Genomic DNA, 15,725 nt, shown 5'->3' with positions numbered 1-15,725 from the left:
TATTTGTATGGAGCTTTTCTCCCCGGGGCCTCTACTGAAAATGGATATATATCCAGCTAGACTAGCCCGGTCAACAAATGTAAAATAAAAATAAATAAATAAAGAAATAAATAAATAAATAAAATAAAATAAAAAAAGAGTTGACACCTGCAGGCCTTCGTTTTTGAGATGGTTTACTGTGTCTGTGAAGCAGAGGAGAGCTGTAGTGGTACTATGGGCAGGTCTGAAACCATGCTGAGTAGGTGACAGGATGTTGCTGTCTAGGAGATATTTTAGCACCTGGGTATGGATGTATTTTTCTAGGATTTTGGCCAGGGGGGAGAGTAAAGCAATGGATCTGTAGTTATTAAGTTCTGTGGAGGTCCCGCCTTTATGTATAGGCATAACATAGGATATTTTCTAGAGTATGGGCACATAGTTTTCAACAACTGATCTGTTTATGAGAGTGGAGATTGGGATAGTAATATCATCTGTTGTGAGTTTCATGAAATAGCTGGGGAGTAGGTCGGCTGCTGTTGATGAGGTTTTTAGTTTGGAGAGCATGCTTTTGATTGAAGTGGTGGAAACTGTTTTGAGGGTAAAGCTTGTATTAGTGTTATTTGTGTTGGGGGGATAGTGAGGAAGGAACTGTCCTGTGATACTAAGGATAGAATTGAGTTCACAAAGTGGGAGTTGAATTGTGTTTCGATGGGAACTTTAGTGTCAGGCGGGTTAGTTTGTGGGGTAGCTTTTTCGGTGGGTTTTAGTAGCCGGTTTACATTTTTCCAAATTGTAGGGGGTTGTGTTGATATTTAGTTTGTAATGTCGTGTAGTAGGATTTTTTTTTGTCCAGCCTAATGCATTTTTTTGCACGTTTGCACAGTTCTTGGTACTTAGTTAGGTTTTGTGTTTCTTTGTTTTTGTGATAGTAAAGCCAGGCAGTGTCTCTGGACTTGAGGATTTGTTTGGTTTCTTTACTGAGCCAGGGGTTTGTAGAGGTTCTAACTTTGATTTTGCGCAATGGAGGGACAGTGTCTAGGTGTTGTAGAAATGTTTTGTTGAAATATGCTACAGCATGGTCAAGTGGGAGGGTTTTTAAGGGGGTCAAGTCACAGTTACAGAGTAAAGGTTTGAGGATGTCAGAAGAGAATTTGTTTGTGTTTCTAGTGGATATATAGTTAGTGGTTTTGCATATGCTTGTTCTACTATGTATAACTGCCAAGTAAAAAGTCCACCAAGCCAGCAAATGAAAACAGAACAACAGCACAAGTGAGCCGGTATCACCAAACGGATGCACGATAAATGAAAACCGAATGAAAAGTAAAGTAACAAACTTCTTTAATAGACCATGGAGTTGTTAAATAACATTAAGAGCTTTCATCCACAAAATCTGTAGAAGTCCACTTTTGTGGATAAAAGCGCTTAATGTTATTTAACAACTCCATGGTCTATTAAAGAAGTTTGTTACTTTACTTTTCATTTGGTTTTCATTTATCGTGCATCCATTTGGTGATACCAGCTCACTTATGCTGTTGTTCTACTACGTATAAGGTATATTATGTTGTGGTCACTTAAGGTGTCTGGGAGACTGCCTGCATGGGGCTACAATGTGGGGTTGTTAGTTAGGACCCAGTCAAGGATAGATTCCCTTTTAGATTTTTTATCACATCTAGTTGGAATTTGGACTAGCTGCTGGTAGCCATGGATATTTATTAGATTACTTGGTGGTTCTGGTATACAGGTGAACCAGTCTAGGTTGAAATCTCCCAGAATAAGGGTTTCTTGTGAGTATGTGGAAGAAGACCAGGATAAGAAGTCTTCAAGGCTAGCAAATGTATTACCAGATGGAATATATATCACAATTGTGAATTAGTGCTAGACTCATGGCAATCAGACTCCATCCTAATGATAGAGCAGTATTCATAATCTCAACCTATGCCCCACAGCAGGGAAATGAAGGGATAATGAAGAAGAATACATTCAGACAGCAGTTGTGTTGATATGAGTGACTTGAACACACATATTGGGACAGACAGACAGGCAGAACAGGATACGAGTACTGCTTGGTTCCATATGAGTTGTGTAACAGAAATAAAGTAGGAGAGTCCATTCTAGACTTTTGACTGGCAAATGGCTTGATGTTAGCCAGCACATTGTTCAGAAAGAGGACAAAGACAGAAACAGTCACAAGATCACGTGGAGAATGACCAGCATGCACCTCAGGTAGACTTCCTTCTAGTAAGAGAAGGGCATTGAGGTTGCAAAGTCATCCTCAGTAAAACAGTTGCCCACATAAAGCACAGTTGCCACAATCAGTGGCAAGCAGTAGTCAGAGAAGGCTCTAAGGTCAACAGAGACCAGGATGAAGACCTGGAAGATGACTGGACAGAAAGTACAACAGTACAGTTCAAAGAATTACTCAGGGCTCTAGCACCCCAAGAAGAGTAAGAAATAGGTGGAGATGAAGAAGAATGGCAGCAACTCAAAACAGCATGTGTGAGGACTACAGAAGAGTTATGTGGCTGAGCCGGGTATGGAAATAAGGTACATAAGGAAAGCTGGTGGTGGAATGCAGAAGTTCAGGAAGTCATCAACCAAAAGAAGGAGTGCAGGCAAAAGTGGGAGCTAGAAAAGATGGACCAGGCTGGGAAGGAGTAATGGTTGGCTAACAAAGAGGCTAAGCTGCCTAAGAAAGGAGTTGCACTAGCAAAGAACAGGACATATGAGGCACTGTACCAGCTTCTGGAATATGACTCAATAGGTGGCACAAAGAAACTATATCAGGTTCCAAGACAAAGACAGAAAGATAAACAAGATAGACAACCTTCATAAAGAATGTCAGCAATAACCTGCTCACCAGTCCACAGGACATCAAAGGTACATGGAAAGAGTACTTACAGCAACCTTTGAATGGAAAAGAACTCACATAAGCTATACTGCTCCAGATACAGCCTATCATGAGAAACGAAGAGGAATCCACCCTAGAAGAAGCAAGAAAATGAAGCCAAGGAAAGCAGCAGGTTCAGATAAGGTCACAGTAGATATAATAAAGATGCTGGATAAGATAGGGCAGAAATGGCTCCTAAGGCTACTCATAGCAGTATAGAGATATTTATCCCAGATAACTGCAGAATAAGCATACTCATGCCAGTGTACAAAAACAAAGGGACATCCACAACTGTGGGCAGTACAGAGGTGTCAAACTCCTGTCACATGGCATGACATTTCTGGAGAGTGTGATTAATAAATGGATACACAGAGTAGTAGAAAGTAACAAGGGAGGTGAGTGTTTCAGATTCAGACAAGAATGCAGCACAACTGACCCAATGTCTGCAGTGAGATAGTAAGTTGAGAAGAAGCTAGAGATGAGGAAATAGTCCATTTGGGCATTCCTGGATTTGGAGAAATCATATGACAAGATCCCACGAAAGCTGATTTGGGCAGCTCTGTGGTGGTTTGAAGTCCTAGAAACATTGGTATAATTAGTACAGGCTATGTACAAATATCCAATGACTCAAGTAAAGTCTCACAGAGGGTTCCCAGTGGGAGTGGGTATGCATCAGGGTTTATCTCTGCACCCACTGCTGTTTATACTGGTGATGGATTACATTACCAAGCAGGTTGGAAATGACAGCTCAATAAAGTTGCTGTATGCAGGCAAAGTGGTATTACAGGCAGAGTTTGAGCAAGAACGTCAGCAAAGAATAGGGGAATGGAAAGCAAAACTGAGGGCAAATGGGATGAAACTAAGTACAGATAAGACAGTGGTAATGGCAGCAAAATGGGGAAATCAGAAGATGCTGAGAATTGAGATTCAAGGAAAGATAGTGGAACACGTTAACAGTTTCAAGTGTCTGGGAGGGGTGGTTAAGGAGAAGGGAAGTTTAAATGAAGATATAAAATCTAGAATCAGAGGGGCTGCAGCCACCTGGTATAGAGTGTCATGTGTAGAGTATGACAAAAGAATGGCAAAGAAGATGAGAAGTAAAGTGTACAAAACAGTATTATGATCAGGACTACTGTATGGTACAGAAACCTGGGCAGTAAAGCAGAGCAGATGAGGAAGTTAGAGGTGATGGAAATGAAGGGCGTGAGACAGGTGGTAGGATGCACACAGCGGGACAGAATAAGGAATGAGGACTTAAGAGCAGAAGCCAAAGTAGCTCCAATTGCAGAAAAGATCAAGGAAAACAGATTATGGTGGTTAGGGCACATGTGCAGAAAAGCAGAAGACAATCTTGTGAAGAAGATTCGGGACAGACAGGAAAAAGGTAAGAGGAAAAGAGGGCATCCAGCAAAAAGGTGGATGGATTGTATGAGAGAAAATCTGTGACAGTCAGACATGATGGTCAAAGATAGCAGGACTGATGCATTGAACTGAGAGAGATGGCGACAGTTAATACGACACCTCAACCCCACATAGAAAATGGGAAAAAGGGGATTGACAAAATGGGAACTAGGGGGTGATGATGATGATGGTTTCCTGAAATGTTTCACTATGTAGGATTGTTCTTTAGTCATAAAGATTTATTTCTGTTCTATTGATATCTACATGAGTAACATACATCTAGGAGACAGAAATCCTGAAATACCTCCATTTCTACAATTTCCAATGTTGCCAAATGTTTGGTTATATATCTCAATAACAAATACAGATTGTTAAGGGCTTTAATGAAATTCCAGTCCCCTGCCCAAATGCCTATTCCCTCACAAAATGCCACCCACTCCCCAGTAAGTCTTTGTAATCCCCTATGGTTTTACTTGGAGGGTCACTATTGTAATCCGGAGTCCAGAAAATCAAGCCTTAACTAAGGCATATATGTTTTCTGGATGTATTTTATGCTTCTTCCATTCAAATGGAATACCCCTTCTTATTAAAATAATTACTACTCAAATTCTCTCAAATCAAAATGTTCTGAAATCAAATTCTCTCCTCTGACTTTCTCTCTTAATATACCATAAGCCTGTTTTCCCTTACTTCATATTGAAATTCTTATTTCTATTAGACTAACTTACCTTTAATTTCTCTACAAGCTGTCTAAAATTTCTCTAAATATTAATTGTTTGCCATATACCTTGAATAGATTCTTAACCAATGTTTTTATATTATGTCTAATTTGTTATAATTATTTAAAATGCAGATTTTTTTGTTTTATTTTTAAAGATTATAAAATTATTGTTCTTAAAATGTTTTATAATAATTTGGAGCTTTTCTCCACGGGCCTTCAGTGAAAATGTACTTCTACCCAGTCGGACTTTCCCGGTAATAACATTTCAATAAGTAAATAAATGCTCTTTGTTGTTTTTCCTAATATTGGGAAAAGTCTAAACAAGTTTTGAAAGAATTCTGCTCAGCTTCAAGTGAGCATGTTTGTGGGATTGTTACAATGTTGTGGGATCGTTTACTTATAGATGTGAACACTTCAGCACTTTTTACCACATTGTTCCATGCCACAGCAGTGTAAGCCATCATCAGTAATACATATAACACACCTCTACATTTGGCCTATAACCTCATTAACTAGCATTTGTGGTTTATAAGTGAAGAAATATGGGAAAAGCCACCCTGTTTCTTAATTCAGTTTTAACATCCATGCCAATATGTGAACTTTACCTTTAGAAATTCACATGAAACAGAGTCCCTCTCTGACCCTCTCAAAACACAACATAGATCAATGGATGGGTGACTGCTAATTCACTCCTGGGATGGCACTGATGTCTTTCCTGAATAGAGAAGTCAGTATTAACTACCATAAACCCTTACTGTGAATTCACTCAGCTAACACCTACAGTTGGGGCAACTTAGTATAAATATGGCTGGGCATGTAAAGGCTCTAGGGCCATTCGTCTAGTAACCTTCTGTGAGCCTATGAACCTATGAAAAGCTAACATAGCTATTACTTTTCCTTGGTATTTTTTTTTACTCCTTAACTTAAACAGAGAAATATGAATGTATCAAAATCTTTCATAGCAACTAAAATTTTAATAACTGCTGACATACATTAAAACAGACAATATCATGAGCACACAATCAAAATATACCAAATTAAGTAAACTAAACAATATTAACAAATGGATTATCTCTAGGTAACTGTGACAACTATTTGAATTTATAAAGACTGTCCTTCCACAGGTGAAGCTGATCCCCTCTAACTGGTCAAGATGGTGGAATAGTTCTTTGGATTCTTCCTACAAGTATCAGGAAGAATTAAACTTCCCTCTGTTGTTCTACATTTCCTTTTTCTGTTGTCCACCCATTCCCTTGCTTAGAATAATAAAACATTTATCAAATTGCTGCCAAGATTTAACCTTATCAGAAAGACTCTGTGATTACCTCACCAAAGTGAGATTTGTATATTTAGAGAACAAAACAATCATTAAGTCCAAGGAACTAGTAGTCCTTTTTGGCAATTTTTTTCAGACAGGTTCACAAATCTGATTATGTCACATTCAGGCAAGCTTAAAAACATAACTGTACATCTATAAAAGTCATAAATAAATGAAAAGAGGGAACTCCTATCTTAAAAGTTAAAAAGTGAATATCTGGATAACATAATCCAAATAACTAAACATTCATTTGTAATACCTAATTGCTATTTAACTGTCTCTGTCCATAGAAGTTTGCAGGCCCTGATGAGGAAAATAAACTGTTTGCCTATCTATAATCGTTTTCTTAAAATGAGGAAATAGTTCCAGTGTGTCCTTTTGGTGTGGTCCAGTGTTGCTTACTCCTCCTGCCAAGGTTGCTTGCTCAATGTCTGAACTTCTGTTCATCTTGACCAGTGAAGATTGCTATAGTTTTCCTAGACTGCATCATCCTGAGCCTGAAAAGCGACAGGTCCTCCCAATAGGAATGTCCTTAACTCTGCTGGTTATAAAAGTTTAAATCTCCATTTATTTTATCTGCAAATTTTGATCAAGTAATCATACATTCCTCACCTCTCAAGCCAAGTGGTCATTCAGCTTGGTTCATAGGTTCATAGGGTCATTGGTTGGTACTAGGCTATCAGCCCTAGGGCCTATACAAGCCTAGCCATAACAATTCCCTGGCTATTTCTTCCCACACTATTTACTTCCCTGGCTTCTGTATATTCAGTTCTATCATCAGCAAGGGTGACCTTTTGTTGAAGTTCTGCCACTTTCTTCTACACTTTTGCCAGCTGGTCAGAATGGTATGCAGCAGTTTCATCAAAAGCATTTAGACTATGACTGCCTTTTGTTATATATTCTTGTAGAGTGGTAAAGACCTTCTGCATCTCTACCATTTGCAGACTGATTTTTTCCATAAACTCCATCACCCCCCTCTGTTATCTTAGCATTTGTCACCGGCTGTAGGACCCGACTTAAGTAACCAGTGTTTTTATTGCTTTTCTTTTTATTCCCTTTGGGCATCTGGTAATTGGCTTGATCACTAAAACTGTTGAATTCAGTTATACAAAACCCACTGATATAAATCCCCTTTCAGGTGAGAAAAATATATCTTTTACAGCTGGGGAGCACTGGGAGACAGCAAGAAATATTCACTTCATACCTATCATTAGCTGAAGTCAGTTATAGTCATGCAACTCTAGCAACCAAATGCAATGGCCAGCATCACAATTTCTATCCATGATTACGCATCTGTCCATGTGTTAGTGCTGTAAACATGTAAGTTATTGATCTGTTAACTATAACAGCACTGCACCTAAATATTTTTGACTTGGATCTATGCACAACAGTAGCTTTGAGTTACACCATAACAATTGATAACACTTTTCCATGACCTTGGGGATAAATTTCCCCTGCATGTTAATTAGCCTTTATAGGGTCATAGTCCAAACACCATAAACACTGTTCCCTATGGCAATGAAACGGAAGTGAAACTCCAACAAATAAAGTAAACAGAATTTGTCGCACCAAACAGTCCTTAAACTTCAATAAAACTTTTATTCACATAAAACAAAGTGAGCGCTTTCGCCAAAAGGCTTCTTCAGACTTTTAACGTTAAAAGTCTGAAGAAGCCTTTTGGCGAAAGCGCTCACTTTGTTTTATGTGAATAAAAGTTTTATTGAAGTTTAAGGACTGTTTGGTGCGACGAATTCTGTTTACTTTATTTGTTGGAGTTTCACTTCCGTTTCATTGCCATAGGGAACAGCGTTTATGGTGTTTGGACTATATTCTTATTTTTTCATTACGCTTGTTCCCGTCTCCGTTTGTGTGCTACTCTGCATTGGGATTGTCTTTATAGGGTCATAGTTAATTATTAGGTTATCAGCCTAAGAGCCATTTTAAGAATAGCCAAGCTTACTCCATACTGACCAAATTATTGCTGATGTGTTCATACTCCAAGAAATGTTATGGTAATACTATAGTCTTGTAGACATCAGTCGTTCACAGGATGCCCCTGTCCATTAGGGACATTGGTGTCAAACATGGGAAAAACTTGTGATTTCAAATAGAATGGTCCATGTTAAGTTTGAATATCATTAGGAATGAATTTTGCTTCATGTTCCAGAGAAGGGGTAATCTTTGGGACACACACCTCTCCCACCAAATTGTCTTGATTAGGTTAGAAACAAGGTTTAGGTTCCTAGAATGTGTATATTTTATGCTATTTGGTTTGCAGATGAGCAACAACTCTATCAGTGTGGAGTCAGAAGATGCCTTGCAGGCTAGGCATAGATTGCTGCACAACAGTCTGTAGAAGAAGGACTACAGGGATAGGGCTTTCAAATGGTCTGCATAGGTGATTGTTCCTAGCTGTGGACTGATTCCAGCTGTAGTTTAAGCCTGGTGAACCCAGGCCTAGTTTTGCCTACCCATGTGTATTACTCTTAAAAAGGTTTTGGGATGAAGAAGGATTTTGAATTATAAATAGTATGATTCTTCCAATATCTTCTGAGTTTATTACTTTTTTGACCTCTTGCCACTTTAATGCCCCAGTTCATATGTCCAGTTTTGGAATCTATTCCTTTGAGTGGTACCATTTGTTTTGCATTCCTTTTGTGAGATAAAAACAAATTCCAGTAGAGATAGCAACAAGGATCTTGTTTTCTACTAGAATAATACAGTCTTTTGAATAGTGTGACTTCATGCGCTCCGTTTTCCAAGTAACTAAACAGGGATTTCCCCTGTAAATAGTTATATGCTTTGAAATTATATATCAAAAGATTATCAGCATTAATGCATGTTATTAGATAAAGGAAAATTAAGGGATATACACAATGAAATTAACAACAGAAATAATAGTAATAACAATAACAATAGTAATCATGGCTATCAATATGTGTATATTTTTTACAGTAAAAAAGCTTCATCAAAACAGATTCCCCCTGCTGAATGTAGGTCTTCTGCAAGGTATAGCTGCATTTAATACCAAAATAGGAAGGAAAAAGAAAGTTGCTATTATTTATTTTTTTGAGTACATAGCAGCATTGTATTGCACTATCATTAGTCAGTTGTTCATAGGACATTAATAGGCTATTGGCCCTGAGGCCCTTATAAGCCTAGCCAAGAGTTTAGCCCATATTCAGACAAGTCAGCACCCAATCCCCCTGTCCAGCAGGGATACAGGTGGAATCCCAGGGGTGTATTTTCTGTTTCCCATCCAGTTATCCAGGTTGCACTTAAAAAAGGGGTAATGAGGTACTCTGCGTGACGTGGAGAGTGAGTCCCACCAGCAAGTCCTGTTGATGTCAAAGACCAGGTTGACGCTGCTTGTGGGGGTTACTCGAGTGGAGCTTGACTTGCGAATATGCAGCAGTCCCATCAAGGCAGAGTCTGTGATCACCTTGTGTGCCAGACAGAGGTCTACTCTCAGGAGTCTGTATGAAACTGAGTAGAGGGATAGGGCTTTTAGCCTATCTGGGTATGGTAAATGTTTGAGGCCCTGGATTCTCCTGGTGAGGAACCTCTGTGGTCTCTTCAGCTGCTGCATGTGCTTTGTGAGGTTCATGCCAAAAGGAGCACTGTACTCAATAATGGGTCTTATAAGGGAAGAATACAGAGATGTTATAACCTTCTTGTCCCTGGATGAGATGCCCCTTACTTATGAAGTGGGCCATGTAGAAGGCTTTCCATACAATGGAAGCAGCATGGTGGGCAAAAGTCAGGTTGCTATCAACCTGGGTGCCCAAATCCCTCACAGCTGATTGCATGCTTAGACATTGTGATTAATGTGATAATTTGTGAGGATACCACTCTCCCCAAAGGGGATGATGATGATGATGCATATTTTGGTATTCAGCTTGAGACCATGTTTCTGGCACCAGTCATTTGTCTGAGTGAGACCCTCTTGGAAGATGCCCACATCACTAGGGAAATTGATGACAGTACCCAGCTTACAGTCATCTGCAAACTTAGTCAGCCATAGCCCACTGGTTTTGGCTTGCACCTCAGAAAAGTATATCCCAAATAACAGAGATCATAGTCTCTTTTTACATTTTCATGTTAGGTTCAAATCTTTTCTGTTCATTGAAGGGTCATAAGTGATTAATGTGAACATATTTAAGTAGAGCTTCATCAATGGTGAAATCTTATTCATTACCAGGAATGGTCAATCTCAACTTTGGAGAAATTCTTTGTTTTTGCCTTTTCGCTGCTGAGGTTAAAATAGAATATATTGTCACCTATCTGGTGTTCCCTGATGCTGGCCTTTCAGTCATAGTAAGTCTTATAGGCCTGCACACTCTTTTCCAAATTACTCTATTCAAAGACAAATGTTTCATTTTCATGCTCTCTTTGATGAGTCACATAGTCTTGGGCAGTGGTGGCATGTGCCAGACTCACATCCTCTGTAGAATACAGACGGTACAAATGCCGAAACATCATACAACCAGTCATTATTTCAAAGGGTGAGAGGTGAACGGATTTAGAACAACATGGAGGGCCATTAATACTAGGAGAAACTTGCTCTCTCTGCCTAACCAGAAAACACGGGATGATATGAGAAATGCAATTTTATTTGCACTCCCAAAATTCTCCATACATTTCCTATTATCACACTAGTGAAATGTAAATGTAAACCCAGCTACTGGGGATGCACAAGCCAGTGCATTTCTTTGTGCTGGTCCCAAGCCCGGATAAATGGGGAGGGTTGCATCAGGAAGGGCATCCGGCATAAAATTTTGCCAAATCATACATGCAGACAACAGTACAGAAATACATACTGGATCGGTCGAGGCCCAGGTTAACAATGACCGCCACCAGTACTGTTGGCCAACAGGGTGCTGGCGGAAATTGGGCTACTGTTGGTCGAAGGAGGAGAAGAAGGAGAAGGCAAGCCCGAAGGCAGGTAAAGGCTAGGACTGTGATAGTGAGGGTTGGAACTTTGAATGTTGGCAGTATGACTGGTATAGGGCAAGAGCAAGCTGATATGATGGACTGAAGGAAGGTTGGTATATTGTGTGTGCAAGAGACCAGATTGAAGGAGAGCAAGGCTAGGTGTATTGGAGGCGGTTTCAAATTGTTTTATCATGGTGTAGATGGGAGGAGAAATGGCATAGGCATTATCCTGAAGGAACAGTATGCTAAGAGTATTTTGGAGGTGAAAAGAGTGTCGGATAGAGTGATGTTTATGAAGCTGGAAATTGATGGTATAATGATGAATGTTGTTAGTGCATATGCTCCACAAGTTGGGTGTGCGATGGATGAGAAAGAAAAATTTTGGAGTGAGTTGGATGAAGTGGTGATGACTGTATCCAAGGATGAGAGACTGGTGATTGGAGCAGATTTCAATGGGCAAGTTGGTGAAGGGAACAGGGGGTTGAGGAAGAGATGGGTAGGTATGGTATTAAGCAAAGTAATGCAGGTCAGATGGTAGTGGATTTTGCGAAAAGGATGGACATGGCTGTGATGAATGCGTATTTTAACAAGACGGAGAAGCACTGGATGACATACAAGAGTGGAGGAAGATGCGCACAGGTGGATTATATCTTATGTAGAAGGGCCAGTCTGAATGAGACTGGAGACTGTAAAGTGGTGACCGGGGAAAGTGTAGTTAGGCAGCATAGGATGGTGGTTTGTAGGATGACATTGCTGATTAAGAAGAGGAGGATGAATGTGAGGGCAGCACCAAGGATCAAATGGTGGAAATTGAAAAAGGGTAATTGTGAGGTGATGTTCAGGGAAGAGTTAAGACAGGCACTGGGTGGCAGTGAAGAGTTACCGATTAGCTGGGTAACTACAGCAGAGCTAGTAAGACGGATGGCTAGAAAGGTGCTGGTGTGACATCTGGAAAGAGGAAGGAGAACAAGGAGACCTGATGGTGGAATGAAGAAGTACAGGAGAGTATACAGAGAAAGAGGTTGGCGGAGAAGAAGTGGGATTGTCAAAGAGATGATGAAAGTAGACAAGAGTATAAGGAGATGAGGTGCATGGCAAAGAGAGAGGTGGTGAAGGCTAAGGATAAGGCGTATGAAGAGTTATATGAAAGGTTGGACACTAAGGAGGGAGAAAAGGACCTGTACCGACTGGCTAGACAGTGGGACTGAGCTAGTAAAGATGTGCAGCAGTTAAGAGTGATAAAGGATAATGAGGGAAATGTACTCACAAGCAAGGAGAGTGTGTTGAACAGATAGAAAGAGTACTTTGAGGGGATGTTGAATGAAAAGAATGAGAGGGAGAGAAGGTTGGATGATGTGCGGATAGTGAATCATGAAGTGCAATGGATTAGCAAGGAGGAAGTAAGGATAGCTATGAACAGGATGAAGAATGGAAAGGCTGTTGGTCCAGATGACATACCTGTGGAAGCATGGAGGTGTTTAGGTGAAATTGCAGTGGAGTTTTTAACTAAATTATTGAATGAAATCTTGGAAAGTGAGAGGATGCCTGAGGAATGGAGAAAAAGTGTTTTGGTACTGATTTTTAAGAATAAGGGTGATGTGCAGAGTTGTAGTAACTACAGAGGGATTAAACTGAAAAGTCACAGCATGAAGTTATGGGAAAGAGTAGTGAAAGCTAGGTTAAGAAGGGAGGTGATGATTAGTGATCAGAAGTATGGTTTCATGCCAGGAAAGAGCATTACAGATGTGATGTTCGCTCTGAGAGTGTTGATGGAGAAGTACAGAGAAGGTCAGAAGGAGTTGCATTGTGTCTTTGTGGATTTAGAGAAAGCATATGACAGGGTGCCTAGAGAGTAGTTGTGGAATTGTATGAGGAAGTCAGGAGTGTCAGAGAAGTATGTAAGAGTGGTACAGGATATGTATGAGGGTAGTGTGACAGTGGTGAGGTCTGCGGTGGGAGTGACGGATGCGTTTTAGGTGGAATTGGGATTACATCAAGGATCAGCTCTGAACCCTTTCTTATTTGCAATGGTGATGGACAGGTTGACAGATGAGATCGGACAGGAGTCCCCGTGGACTATGATGTTTGCAGATGACATTGTGATCTGTAGTGAGAGTAAGGAACAGGTGGAGGAGACCCTGGAGAGGTGGAGATATGCTCTAGAGAGAAGAGGAATGAAGGTCAGCAGGACTAAGACAGAATATATGTGTGTGAATGAGAGGGAGGATAGAGGAATGGTTGGATGCAGGGAGTAGAGGTGGTGAAGGTGGATGAGTTTAAGTACTTGGGATCAACAGTTCAGAGTAATGGTGAGTGTGGAAGAGAGGTGAAGAAGAGAGTACAGGCAAGATGGAGTGGGTGGAGAAGAGTGTCAGGAGTGATTTGTGACAGACGAGTACCAATAAGAATGAAAGGGAAGGTCTACAACAGGGTAGTGAGACCAGCTATGTTACAGGGGTTGGAGACAGTGGCACTGACAAAAAGGCAGGAGTCAGAGCTTGATGTGGCAGAGATGAAGATGTTAAGATTTGCACTGGGTGTAATGAGGATGGACAGGATTAGGAATAAGTATATCAGAGGGTCAGTCCAGGTTGGAAGGTTTGGAGACAAAGCCAGAGGGGCAAGATTACGCTGGTTTGGACATGTGCTGAGGAGGGATGCAGAGTATATTGGGAAAAAGATGCTAAGGATGAAGCTGCCAGGTAACTGGAAAAGAGGGAGGCCTAAGATAAGGTTTATGGATGTGGTAAGAGAGGACATGCAGGTGGTTGGTGTGACAGAGCAAGATACTGAGGCCAGGAATAAATAGAAACAGCTGATCTGCTGTGACAGTCTAAAGAAGAAGAAGAAGAAGACACTAATGAAATGTAATGCTTTGTCATACTCTGTCCTCGTGATGATTAACACAAGGTTGATTAGAAGCAAGGTAGTTATTTCTGTAGTGTTATTAGACACAGATAAGCACTTGTGTTGGTCCGTTTTGTAAACTAACAGGTAGCAGTTAACAAGTACTTATTGCCTTTTGAAGACCTAGTTACTGGAACAATCCACTCAGTTTGAAACTCAGTCCAGGGCATTGTTTATAGGTTCATAGGTAAGTATTAGGGTAGTGTCTGTAGCGGACTATTTTAAGCCTAGCACATGTCTTTCACTGGTATGAATCAGATCCTGTGCCTTGTGTCTGAGAGGTAAATGCCTTAACCATTATTCAAACCACCAACCTCTCTCCTCTTGATTCTCCTTGACTTCTAGGTAAATTAGCTGGAATCTGCAGCATTTTATACATCCCTGCACACACGTCATGAGTGAGCTACTTCGTTAGTGTCTCATAAATCCTTCTGTCCCTCAGTGAAAATTGAACTGGACTGATGGTTGTACTTATCTATCCATCTATCTATCTATCTATCTATCTATCTATCTATCTATCTATCTATCTATCTATCTATCTATCTATCTGTCTGTCTATCTATCTATCTATCTATCTATCTATCTATCTATCTATCTATCTATCTATCTATATCTATCCCTCTATCAATCTACATATGTATATATATATATATATATATATATATATATATATATATATATATATAGATATATATATATAGATATATATATATATATATATATAAAGCGAGAGAGACAGAGAGTGACAACGTATCACATGTGTGTGTGTGTGTGTGTGTGTGTGTGTGTGTGTGTGTGTGTGTGTGTGTGTGTGTGTGTGTATACATATATATATATATATATATATATATATATATATATATATATATATATGTATATGTATATATGGGTCTACTTCCAAATTTTGAACTTTCACAAGTTCGAATTGCTTTTGGTCAAGTTTGAACAGTTTACATGGAGATCGCTGCACAGCACATAATGGTATATTTACCATTTTCCCCACTGTAGTGCAGTCTCAGAGTTGGTATATTTAATTAGCAGGGGATGTGAGGGGGTGCAGGGAGGCTTTCCTCCCTGCAAAAACATAAAAAAATTGTTTTTATTTTATTTTTTTTTTTAAATTTCGAACTTTCACAAGTTCGAACTTATGGTCTCGACAATAAGCAACTTGTGAAAGTTTGAAATTTAAAAGTATACCCATATATATATATATATATATATATATATATATATATGTGTGTGTGTGTGTGTGTGTGTGTGTGTGTGTGTGTGTGTGTGTGTGTGTGTGTGTGTGTGTGTGTGTGTGTGTGTGTGTGTGTGTGTGTGTGTGTGTGTGTGTGTGTGTGTGTGTGTGTGTGTGTATATATGTATATATATGTGTATATATATATATATATATATATATATATATATATATATATATATATATATATATATATATGGGTCTAGGACTATTCACTGAAAGCACATTTCACTGAAACACATCTGACTGTGCACAATTCACTGAAAGCTCAATTCACTGAAAACATAATTCACTGAAACACATTTCACTGAAAGTTCTTTATGGCCTTTTCCCC

Source organism: Protopterus annectens, chromosome 12.part0, assembly GCF_019279795.1.
Source record: "Protopterus annectens isolate FY-2018-M chromosome 12.part0, PAN1.0, whole genome shotgun sequence".
Classification (NCBI taxonomy): Eukaryota; Metazoa; Chordata; order Ceratodontiformes; family Protopteridae; genus Protopterus; species Protopterus annectens.
This window is presented reverse-complemented; position numbering follows the sequence as displayed.